Genomic DNA, 12,756 nt, shown 5'->3' on the forward strand with positions numbered 1-12,756 from the left:
TTTGCAACTCAAAGATGGACTTTCTTCTTTAGTTCTGAACAAAGTCCATCTTTGCAATACAGAGATGGACTTTCCTCAGTCGTTTTTGGACTGATCTTTATGTAGCATCCTTTCGCGGTAATGTGGTGCTCAAATTATTTGAATGAATGAACATAAGCGGAGTCCAAAAGGATTCGGTGTTGGGCACATTCTTAGTTTCTGTGTTTATTGGTATTATTTCTGAAGGTATATCAAGCTTTATGTGTAAGTTTACAAATGATAGGAAGGTTGGCAGCAGTGGTTAATAAGAGGCAGTTCGGAAGAGAAATTACAATTGAAGCTTAACATTGACAAATGCAAAATACTCCATATGTGTTGCAGTAACCTCAGATTAACGTACCCACTCTATGGTACTACGCCAGGTTAGTGGTCAATGAAAGAGACCTGAGGTAATTGTGCAGTCCGATATGAAGTTCACTTGGCAGTGCTGATAAGATGCTAGGGAAGCACATTCTTTTTGTCAGTGATATACAAGAATTTTTCTGGCAGTGATAAGGAGGTGATTTTTCCATTTTATGTAGGCTACATCTCCAGTTCTACGGGTCTGGAAGCTCCATTTTAGAAAGGATATAGAGCAGCTACGAGTACGGAGAAGGGCAACGAGATTGGAGAGTAGAACGAAAGGTTTCTTTCACCAAGGCAGACTCAGTTATGAAAATTTCGACATCTGGAGGATAGGCACCTGCGAGGCGAACTGATTCAGGTGTTTAAAGCGTTGAATTGCTTGAGAGAGGTCGATGCTGATGAGATTTTTCCTCTTACTCAAATTATGCATATAAATTGAAATTGAGGAAGGATGATTGCAGAATAGATGTGAGGAAGTTTAAGTTTGTCTTCAGCCAAAATGTGGTTGAGTGCTGGAACAAACTTCCATCTGATCCTGGGGATGTGTATTAGCTTAGATAAATTCAATGAAGAAGGAGACAAACTGTGGGAAGGAATGGATAAGTCAAATGGAGAGGGTTATTTTTATTTATTTATTTATTATTTTTTTTTTTATTGTTGCTCTATAAGCTTGCTTTCTGAAATCAATTGTACTAATACAAATAAACCACAAAAGCCTTCCTGGGTAGCACTGTTGATCACCGTTTTCTCCACACTGGGTGGTAAAGCCTTACTCCGAGCCCGGATGATGACATTACAAATTTTTATGGGCCTTTTACAAAACATGCTGAATTAGTTGGTCTGAGGAGATGGTAACATGGTTGCTTCCTACCAGAAACTCAGTTTTCGTCCATCCAACAAAAAATAGTCCTCAGAACTCACTCAATTTACAGACAGTATACACGAAGCAGCATGGCCTTAGTTGCCGATGCTCCTAAAAATCCAGCAACAACATCGGGCCTGTAGTGTACTGTTGTTGTTGTTGTTGTTGATAGAAGCTTTTAGAAGAATCAGCAACAAGGACCATATAGTTCCGTGTCTTTAAATTGCGTGTATTCTGTGGTCGAATTTCTTATTCTGCGCAAGATTGTTTGCAAGAACACAGTAAAGGTGTGACTCATCTTGATTTTCCTCCAAATTCACCAGACCTCAATTTAATTGAAAACCTGCGGATTCTTTTGGAAAGAGAAGTTTGGTTACATTGTCCATTGCAATCAATAGCTGCAAGGGATTTTGCAACCAACTGCTGTCGGCATTGTAATTTTATTTTTCATCCCACCAAAATAGTCTAACGTAGAGTAAAAACCGGAAGGGTAGCTATGAAGGAATCTAAACGGGTCCTTAAGAATAAAAAGCGCTACAGTTAATTTGGTACGATTTGTAATGAAATCCAGGGACTGTTGAGAATCTGGCGGAGAAGGTGAGAATTTTCAATTTCACCTCTGGGATATATTGATAACTAATGCTCTTAGAGAAATTCTAAACAACCTACAACCAGAAGATATTCTTGTATCACTTCTGCTGCTGTGTACTGTAACACGTATGTCAATTTTCTTAATGAGAAAGGAGTTTCTGATTTCTTTGAGGATCCACCTGCATTGATCAATCAATGTCTTTCGATGTTTGGAAGAGGAAATTTGAGTATCTACCTGTATTGATCAATTACTGTCGTTCGATATTCGGGATAGGAACTTTGAGGATCTACTCCTATCAATACGAACAGATCCTCAAAGAACATAGGTCTTTAGCAAATTGGCCTTGTAATGTGAAACTGATATCTGCACATACTGTCCAGCTTATGTTAGTGTTTTTTTTTTATCATCCTTTCTAAGGTTGTTCAAATTTTTAATTTCAATAATTTATTGTGTATTTTTAAATTAACAGAAAAGCGACCTGCAGCCATTAATGAGGATGTGTTTAACTCAGAACAACTTTCTTTTCATTTTTTTGTATTTATTTTACAGTTGATCAAGTGAATATAAAAACCAAATGCAAACGATAAATGTAATTATGTAAATTTATTTATGGACCGCTTGAGACAGTTTTTCTCGAATCTTTCTTTTCACAAGAATCCACTTTATCTGAAATGATAAATAAATAAACATTTTAACAAATTTTTCCCATTAAATTAAAACAAATATCTTATTTGATTTAAGAAATGGTAATAATACTGAATTAATGTTAAGGAAATGCATTTTTCCACGTCATAAATTTTAAACCGGATTTATTAATAAGTCAGGATACGTCAAGGTCCAGCCAAAGAGAGGCAATTTCTTGCCTGGATCAAAGAACATTATTCAAAACCAATGGTAGACCGCCCTCGTTGGTTGCATAGTTGGTACGATCGCCGTCCTCTCACAACCGGGTGGAAAAGACCTAGGTTCGATTGGAGGAATTTTTACACTCTTTTTCACAAAGTGGCTGAGTTACTAGGTCTGAGACGTGGGTAGCACAGTGTTTTCTCACGAAAATTCGGGTTTTTGGTCCAGCAAACAGAAAATCAACTTGAGAACACACGCAATTTACAGACAATGTATAAGGAGCAATATGGCATTTGTTTCTGATGCTCCTAACTGTTACACTCAAAAATCTGCCCTCTTTTATACTTGGGCATCAAGGATAACTGGATTTGATGAAACAGTTTGTGAAAGCCTGAGGAAACCTGCTTCAACTACCTTTGTACTAAATTAACATCGATTATCCAAGAAGAACTAAAACAAGGTATTTCTGATATGGGAACTATGAATAAAAGAGAAAAAGAAGCATGGATTATTTTCAGATTCGTTGTTGAGAACTTCTTAGAGAACAACAAGAATCCAGACTACAGGAATATAGTTGAAAATAGGTTGGCAAAGTTCAAGAAGCTGGGCAGCAACATTAGTGTCAAAGTACATTTTTTTTGCACTCCTACAATGACTAATTCCCAGAAAATCTCGGAAGTGGCAGTGAAGAACAGGATAATAGCTTTCACAAAGACATTAAAAACGTGGAGTAGAGGTATGAGGGCAAGTGGAATATCATCATGAAGGCTGATTATTGCTGAATGTTGAAGAGAGACTATAAAGGAGAAGAATCTGGAAGAAAATCAAAGAATCGAAACTTTGACCCACTGTAGATCAGTTTTTAAAATGAGAGGTGGCTGATTAGTGGAATTTTTATCATACTGCCGTTTTTTTAATGATGTTTTCAACATGTATTTAAATACAAAAGTCTGGTAAAAGAAACATTTTGTAATAATTTAAGTGCACAAATTCTTCCAAAATTAATAAAAATTTATGAAACATCAAATCAGGAACCAGGCGTGATGGATAAATAAACAGAAGTCATTTTTGAAATCATCATTAGAAAGTTATTCAGAAACACCCTTTTTTGTGAAAACATCAATGAATTTTTTTCAAAATGCCGAGAAGTGTTAATTTTTCTGTATAGAATCTCTATAAATACCATTAATAATACTACAAAACTATTTAATATCGTTAAAATTTATTAATATTAATAAACGAATATAGCAACTAACTTTGTGCTCAACACATCGATATAAAACTCAATACATTTCTTCAAGTAATTTGCAAAATAATTTGTAATTTGTAAAATACACAAATAATATTTATTTTCATAACCACTAAATTCGTATTTGAAAATTATTATATAAGAAAAACAGAGTAACATCTAATAAATAAATATTTAAAACCATTTAACTCTCCTATCTCCATTGCTTAACATATGACGTTAATTTCGAGTATAACCCTATGAAATACGATGCCAAAAATTCAGTAGACTTACAATTAAAACCTGACCTAATTATCATCAAAAACAAAGATTAAACACTAAATAAACACGTTCAGAGTATACTAACCTGTCCATTGTAACAAAAAGGGCACATAATATTGCCAGAAGGCACATTGCTTGGAACGAAGTCCACGACCTATCGAACTCGACTCTGCTTTATCGAAAATGAAATACTCCGTTTTTTCCGTTGTGTACAGAGGCCATTTTTCATTGCCTTCAGAGCCATCTGGGGACAAATTCGGATTCCTAGAACACAGAATAAATGAGATTAAAATAAATACAATAATAATAAAAATAAAAGAGGGGCGCGTTGGCCTCGTGAACTACTGAACTACAAGCTTGATAGACCCGGGTTCACTTCCCAATTTAGCCGAAGAGAACTCATCTCCATCACACTGGGAAATTGGTATAATAAAAGTAATAAATCACAATAATGATAATAAGAATAACAATTAAAAAAACACATTTCAAAAGTCGCTTTAGTGGACCTACCCCCTAAGATCAATGTGACTACTGAAGCATAGAACTCCCAAGAAGTAGCACTGTCACCGTACGTAAACTAAACAGGTCCACGTCCATAGATGGATGATGTCGAAGAGAAATAATAATCATACTGATCGAGTGTGGAGCAGGATAGAGTCACTCGCGTTGAGCAAGTGGGGCTGTTACCATATGGCCACCACAATGGATGGACTAGGCCATCAAGCCCAACCAACTGAAAGTGCATCCTCCGCGACTCCACTATTGACGCATATAGTGGAACATCGAAATGAATACGCTAATCATGCGAACATACTGTAAAATAACCAAGCAGTAGACCGATATGGCAATCTACAAGTCAAAATTCATACCAAGTGGTTAGAACGAGTTGCGGATATTCATGTCAGCTAATAGCGAACCATAGAAGGATCATTGTCATGAAGATCATGATACTTCCTGCAAATTTGGAAAAATTTGAGCAGGATGTGACTGATCAACAACAAAGAATATCGATAACATGGAAACAGACGAGGAAGGGCAAAGGAAAAATGCAACCCAGAGCAGCTTAAGTTGAAGGAGACAAAGGATGAGGTCATGGTATCTATGAATACAATGTGAATGGAAGAGGGGGAATTCGATAATTCGAGTGAATGACCCAATAATTACCCACGTGATAATGAAGCAAAGACCCAATAGAATCCTGTGGAGAATCACAGACCACAGCAATCGGCAAATAATACCGTATTACCTCGACAACAACGGTACAACACTGGAAGCCACTAGAATTAATGGAAGAGAGACCGGCAGCAGAAGAAATGAAACAAAAAAAAATAATAATAATAAGAACCAAGCTTGGGACAGAGGACTTCAGCAGAAAATAGAAGAACTAATAAATCAAAACCCAATTACTAACAGGCTACTAGGAGCGAGAAATAGAATGGAATGTGAAAGTGAAGAGCATCCTCAAGAGAGCCAACGTTCAAAGCAAACACAAGACCAAAAATCAGAGAATAGAAGAATACTTAGACACGCAGAAGCAGAAACTCCTCGCATTCAGCAAGAGACTACTCAGATACAAAGAGAGATCCCAAAGTAAAATAAACTACCGAATATTCTACGAAAACAGAAGAGCCTTCTACAGAAGCATCAGACAAGACGTCAAAGATGGAAATGGACCAAACAATCAGAAGACGAGATTGAGGAATTCTGGTTCAACACATGGAGTAGTAAAGTAAGACATAACAGCTGACCACTCCGGATAGAACTAGAACGAAAGTAAAACAAGGACGTATAAGAGTGAGAGAATGGCAGATTCGAGAAGAAAAATAACAACAGTCGATTAGGAAGTCCCACAATTGGCGAACACATGCTTGTTTGTGGATGGATAACGTGAGAGAGAATGCAAGCGAATCAGCAAAGAATGCTAGAAGCAATTAACCTTTGATGCCACAGTTACAGAGGAAGCCTATAAGAAGCGACACAATCTGTATAGATTACCGCAAGGCCTCCAACTTCGCGCCTCATAGCTGGCTAATAGAGACGCTGAAGATCAACAAAGTCAATTCCACAGTTCGTAGAAACGACCAAAGCGAAATATAGTATCACCATCAAGGTCGAGAACATCACAACCAGACCGATCCCCATCAGGAGAGGAATCTTTCAGAAATATGTCCCGAGTCCACTCTGGTTCTGGTCAACACTCAACTTACTATACACCACGCTCAAAAAACACTTCATGTAGACGCTTCCATATGCGGTGTTATTCTTCTAAATTGGCTTCTGTTATTCCCACTTTTTCATCAAGCTAGTTGAAACATGGGCTGCAACCAGTCAGCATCCTTTTATTATCCAATATCAAACTGACAGAATTGACTGTCCTTCTTCCTAATTTATTCCTTCGGCTTCTAGTTTCTGGAACAACTTCCCTTTATACGTATTTCCTGAAAATTGCAATGTTCAGAAATGAAATTCAAGTCTGATGTCAACAATTGTCTTCTTTCACCTTCTCAACTTATGCGCGGTACGAAGTACTAGAGGTTCTAATACCTTTCGTGTGTTTATGAAAAAATAACAATCAGAAACAATAATATCCTTTAGAGTGTAATTTTACATACATGAAACTTTAAGTAAAATTAGGTTTCAAAATTAGGCTACTTACAGTTTAATGTATGTAAAATTACACGACTACTGCCTAATGTAATAAAAGAGTTTGAAAAGAGAAAACTTACCCTGTTTTGGCAAAATTTGCCCATAACCTCATAATGCGAGAGGACAAGAATATTTCTTCGGAGCTACTTTTCATTAATGGATTCAAGTAAAGTCCCATCACGTAAAATTGATCTGAACCATGAGCAACTCCCATCCACTTTGGAGGAAATCCTTCCATAAATGGAGGTGGATTGTGTTCGAAGCTATAAAGATATACATCATTATCTGCATTGGCAAAATTTCGAGCAAACTGTTCATTTGGACACACAAAATAGCGATCACCCACAGACTTATCGACACCATCAACGTAGTCCGATCCTATCCAATCTTTGTATTCCTGGATAATGGACTGTTCAATCAGCTCGTTATCGGAAGGAGCAAATGTTCTCAGAGATTTTAAAAAATCCATATACGTGATAGTGAGGTCATCAACCAATTTGAAAATATCGGGGAGTTCGCTAGATAGAAATGTAGTTCCCTCGTTCAACGTTGCCCCAAGGAGTATGCTCGTGTTTTTGAACTTCTTATTTTTAAGTAAACGTTCCGGATCTTCCTCAATGAATACTCCGTCTGTTACTGGGACGAAAGAAAAATCCAAAGCTCCATTAAGTTTGCCGTCCTGTTTCATTAAATCCTGTGCATCTTTCATTCGTAGACACTCCATGACATCATCAAGATTGTATTTATCATGAGGACAACCCACGGATTTCGCTAGTTTTAGTCCTTGATTAATGGCCTTTCTTCTATCGTGCAAGGCCCAAGGAGACGTTGCAGTTCCACTCTGCATGATGGCTCGATTGAACAAGTTTCGGCTGAGAGGAGACAGAAGATGATAACTCACACTTGCACCGCCTGCACTCACTCCGAACAACGTTATATTTTCTGGATCACCCCCAAAATCAGCAATATTCTCTTTGACCCAACGAATCGCCAAGGACTGGTCAAGCAATCCCACGTTCCCTGGTGCATCAGGACGTCCAAAATATAGAAATCCTAAAACTGCGAGTCGGTAATTCATTGACACTACAATGACCTCTTCCTCAGAAACTAAAATTTTAGGATCGTAAAGGAACTGATCAGTTGACCCCATAACAAAACCACCCCCATAAATCGAAATCATAACTGCAGCTTTCTGAGGTCTAGGGTGTGGAACCCACACGTTTAACTTCAGACAGTCCTCTTTGGGATTCTTAACTGCTATGAAGGCTCTGAACAGTTCTCTGAGGTTTTCATTCATAATTCGTAAGTTTGATTGCATACATGCATCTGGAAATTCGGTAGCATCCAAGGTATCAGTCCATGCTTCAACAGGCTCTGGTGGGCGGAAGCGATATTTCCCTATAGGTGGTTTGGCATACGGTATTCCAAGGAATGCATCAACACATTTCCCGCCTGGTGTCCTAATATTTTTACCTTTAATTGGTCCTTTTCGCGTGTTCAAAATAAGATCTTCAGATTCTGCTTGTGTTTTAGCATAGTCTCCAAAACAGATTGTAAAAGCTGCAATTACGAAGATGCAGTTTCTGAATCCCATTTGTACAAATTTGCTTGATTTTGCTGTTGTGATTATGATGCCTCCCAAAAAAATCGATGTCTGTAAGAAGAAGAAGAAAGAACAGTTAGCAGATAAAAAACATTTATTGCATGCGAAGAGTTAAAAATGTGTAATTTATTCATTAATTAATCTTATTAATTAATTGATGTTTAATTTGAATTATTATTACTTAAAATAGTCCATCAGTCATTTGAAAGGAATTAATCATTATCCCTATTCAGGGAATATTCGTGTGTTGTTGTGACGAACACCAGTGTTTCTCCCATTAGCCGCTTTTGTACTTCTTGTATTGAAGCTTACTCCAATAACGGACATTTGTATGTAGTGCGTTGGGCGTGCAAATATTGTGATGTGTTCTGCTGTTATATTGTTGGCCAGAACCTGGTTATTAGCAGGGGGCAGCTGACAACACTTGGACACACATCTCACCCCCCCCCTATTCCTGCCACGTGGAAGCGGCCAGGCATCTACTTTCATCTTGCTGATCCATACCAGGGAAAACTCCTAGAATGGATAAAATTTAGTGAATAAAAGGAAAATTGGATACAGTGGGAATACAGGATGGTCGGGAAAGGAAAGTGTACAAAAGTGAAGGATCAAAAAGAGGGATCTGCCAAGGAAACGAAAGTTATAGATCAACAAAGATTAAAGACATAGGAGAAAGTAGAATAATGCACATTTTTCAGCAGAAGTTTTCCTTAAGAATGGAACAGGAGCAGCAGCACTCGAACATGTTCAGCAAGCCCAATCATGGGAAAAATCATCCCAGTTCCAGTTAGGAGTAACAAGTTAAAGTTAACTCCATGGTGCCAACCTCTTCAGGGAATAAAGAAGGTTGATGAACCATATTAGGCGAAAAGTTTGCAACATAATATCATCTTCATAGTCCAACCTTCTAATGAAATACTGAAGGAATTTGATGATCTTGAACAAACTAAGAGTGATGCGGAGCAGAGTTTAGTCCATATTCCATCAATCAGAGGTCCAACGACAGAGCAGACTTTAAGGTTACAAACGTCAAGATTAAACTTGTTGTTCAATAAATCAGATTTCGTCCAGTGAGCCACTTCACCAATAAAATCCCAGGAGAACAGTTAGGAACTGCACATTTCAAGAATGTAACATCTTTCATATAGTTTATATACAAACATACAAATCGATCAACACGGTTTACTAAACAAGTTTTCAGTGTAGGCAAAGGAACCACCACTCAAGTTGGATCTTTCGATTTTTTTAGCAAAACACAGTGGCTTTCCTTTAGGTACACGACGACCAGGTTCAGATTCTTCAACTTCCGCTGCATGGTTCCTTTCGGGAATTGGTCTTTCTTTGTCTAAATTGAATTTTTCAGTCATTTGCTACACACTTGACCTTCTATTTTGGAGGAGTGACATGCCGCACATTTGTTTTCTTTTTTAAAGATGAACTTTTCTTTCTTCTTCCAACCACTGTCTTCTTCCCCCCTCTGTTTATTTTCAAAAGTGCGCTTTCGATACTCCCGTAATTTCCTTTATTTTCTTAATTGTGACTCCCGCGAAACGAGGTCCAAATGACATCCCTCTCTGAAAATCGGAAAAACATCTGCCTTTCTTGTAAGTGGGTCAACTCAGAAGCCCAAGGGAAGCGCAAAGTATTTATCTGATACAAAGAAGGTTGTGTCATAGCACATAAGAAATTATCTTTGCAATTATTTGGTCAGTGAGTATATAATACATTAATATTAATCTCTCAAAATCTATAATTTGGCTTCTTCTTGATGTTATAATGAGGAATAAATCAAATAAAGTAAGATGAGGATCTACTTACCCAACTGTACCACAGGAGGCTTACTACAAAGTACGAGGCGTCCACGATTATCCTCAAATGTACGTGGTGGTTGTTTAGGAGAAATGCATCATGTGATAACATTGACTAGTGTCGCATTTCAGTGCCTTTATAGATAGAGAGGCTCAGCGTCCGCTATAACAAATCCCTTTGCGAGTAGACTGCTTTTGGTCAGTACACAATAGTGGTCTAGCACGTGTCACGGGATTGCAAGTTCTTATCGAATACTGTATTGGCATGATATTTGACTCAAGTGAACTAGAGTAGGACTTTTCTAGCGGAAGAGGAGGGAGGTGCCTCAGTGATATTTTGCGTTGTAATAGTTATAGGGCTTTTCTGAGAGTTTCTGAGTTGACATCTATCACAACACAATGATTTCCGATGAGTTTTATTTAATTTTTTCAGGTCAGAGTGGGTACAGTCATTGCATATTAATTTCTTACACTCATTGGATAATGGGGTCAGAGCAGGTCCCACAGATGGTGCAGACGCTAGAATTTAAACAGAATTTAAACTAGAATTTAAACCGTCTTTACTCAATTTGAATTTATGCCCTCTCAGGTGATTATCCTGAGCAAGAGGAAGAATCCCATCAGCACTGAGCCTGCTCAAACCATTCAAGGCTTTATACACCTCAATCAGATCACCTCGCTGGTGCCTAGTCTCCATACACTGTAATTTGCAAAACTTAAGAAGCCTTTCTTCGTAAGAGCACCCCTTTGTTCCATTCACTAATCTTGTTGCCCTTCTCTGTACTCGTTCCAGCAACTCTACATCCTTCTTGAAATGAGGCCTCCAGACCTGTATACAGTACTCTAGGTGCGGCCTGACCATTTTCACTCTCTCTTACATAGTCTATGAAGGAAATTTCTACTGAATACAATTCATTCCGTTAATAGCAATTAGACAATTCATGATATCAATTCTTACTTTTAACACGTTTCTTTAAGTTTCTAATCAATATCTCTAATCACAGATGAGTAACATTCACTCTCTCTCTTTCTCTATTTCTATTTTATCTTATTCCTATCCTTAAAATATAGTAGTCATCACGTTACAATACTTCTCAAACTGTCCTGTCCAATTTTCTTCCATGGATTTCTTTACAACACCGTTCTCGTTAGTAAAATTCACTAAACTGACTTACTTGGTATCTTTTTTCTACCATCTGAGTGAGTTTCCGATCCTTCAGGTCTTCCACTGATTTCTTCCCTGATCTGCTAGGCTTACGGATCTTTTCTGCCTCCACGTCGATCTTCCCACACTCAGGACTTTCTCCAGGTCATTCGGTCTTTTGCTATTACCTTACCCACTAAACTATCATGATCGGACTTTCCGTACGCGTTTCTCACACTCCAAAAATATCCTTCGGCCACTCTCACGTGCCTCTCCCCGGATTCTCCTCCGGTTCCTTTCCTTTCAGGTTTCGGGACTCTGACCCTTGGGGTCTCCTCTCCTCTCTGCGTCACCTTTTTGTTTCCATTCTCTCCCTTATTTTTCGTCCAATCATTTGGTAGTCCTCCATCGCTCTCTTCTTTTTCATTCCCTCATTTCTTATTCCTTTATTTTTAACCAGATTCTGGTAGGTCAAACTGCCTTCTTTGTGATGAGAGCATCCGGGCGCTACATCATCATCACTAGAATTTTATCTGGAATGCCCGCTACCACTTACCTCTTCCGTCACGCTTCCTTTCAAGTTACCGCCCTTGAAATTATTGAGTACCTTCCGTGTCGGCCTGTTTGTACTTTGTTTTCCGCTCGAACACGGTGTGCTCTCTGATCTGGAGTCTTCCTTTTCTGAAGGAGTCCAAAACCGTTCTAGCGTGTGGGCGTTCTTTTGTCCCCTGCTCCCGTAACTTCGGTACAACCCTACATTCTGTAAACAAAAGCCGCATCAAAACTAGTCTACCCATTGTATTACAGTTCGGTCAGCGCCCCTCCTGCTGCTATGCTAATTCAGTCCCTTTTGAATGTACACAGCACAAGCAAATCTGCTGAGTGCTTGTCTGTTTTAAACATCAGATATTTTCCAAAAATATGGTAAATTTTAAATTTCTAATATATATGTAAGAATAGTTCTTACAACTGCTCCCCATATGTAGTACTTTACATTTGTCAATTTTAAACTTCATTTGCCACCTCTCAGCCCATTGGCTCAACTTTTCTAGATACTGTTGCAGCAGTGTGCTGTAATATATATTTTAAGATGCGTCATATACTTTGTGCTGCCACTTTATTAGGTACACCATCCTAGTAGCGTGTTGATCCTCCTTTTGCCTTCAAAACAGCTGGAATTTGTTTAGACATGGATTGAACAAGATGCTGAAAACGTTCTGCAGGAATGGAGTACCATGCAGACATGAGTGTGTCACGCAGTTCCTTGAGATTCGATGGAGGTGTAGGCTTGCAGCAAACTGCCCCTTTCCAGTTCATCCCAAAGATGTTCAATAGGATTGAGATCTGCAGACTAAACTGGC

General features: G+C 38.3%; 1 pseudogene across 1 annotated transcript; it reads right to left on the minus strand.

Annotated features, from left to right (window-relative positions):
- Positions 1-2,445: 2,445 nt before the first annotated feature.
- On the minus strand, positions 2,446-8,485 carry LOC150091912 (acetylcholinesterase pseudogene; annotated as a pseudogene). Its single transcript, XR_016546763.1, has 3 exons — positions 6,921-8,485; positions 4,280-4,458; positions 2,446-2,504 (listed from the first exon to the last, which is right to left on the minus strand). The product of XR_016546763.1 is annotated as an acetylcholinesterase pseudogene (transcript).
- Between the last annotated feature and the right edge of the window lie 4,271 nt (positions 8,486-12,756).

Source organism: Mastigoproctus giganteus, chromosome 1, assembly GCF_048544385.1.
Source record: "Mastigoproctus giganteus isolate SK-2022 chromosome 1, ASM4854438v1, whole genome shotgun sequence".
NCBI lineage: Eukaryota > Metazoa > Arthropoda > Arachnida > Uropygi > Thelyphonidae > Mastigoproctus > Mastigoproctus giganteus.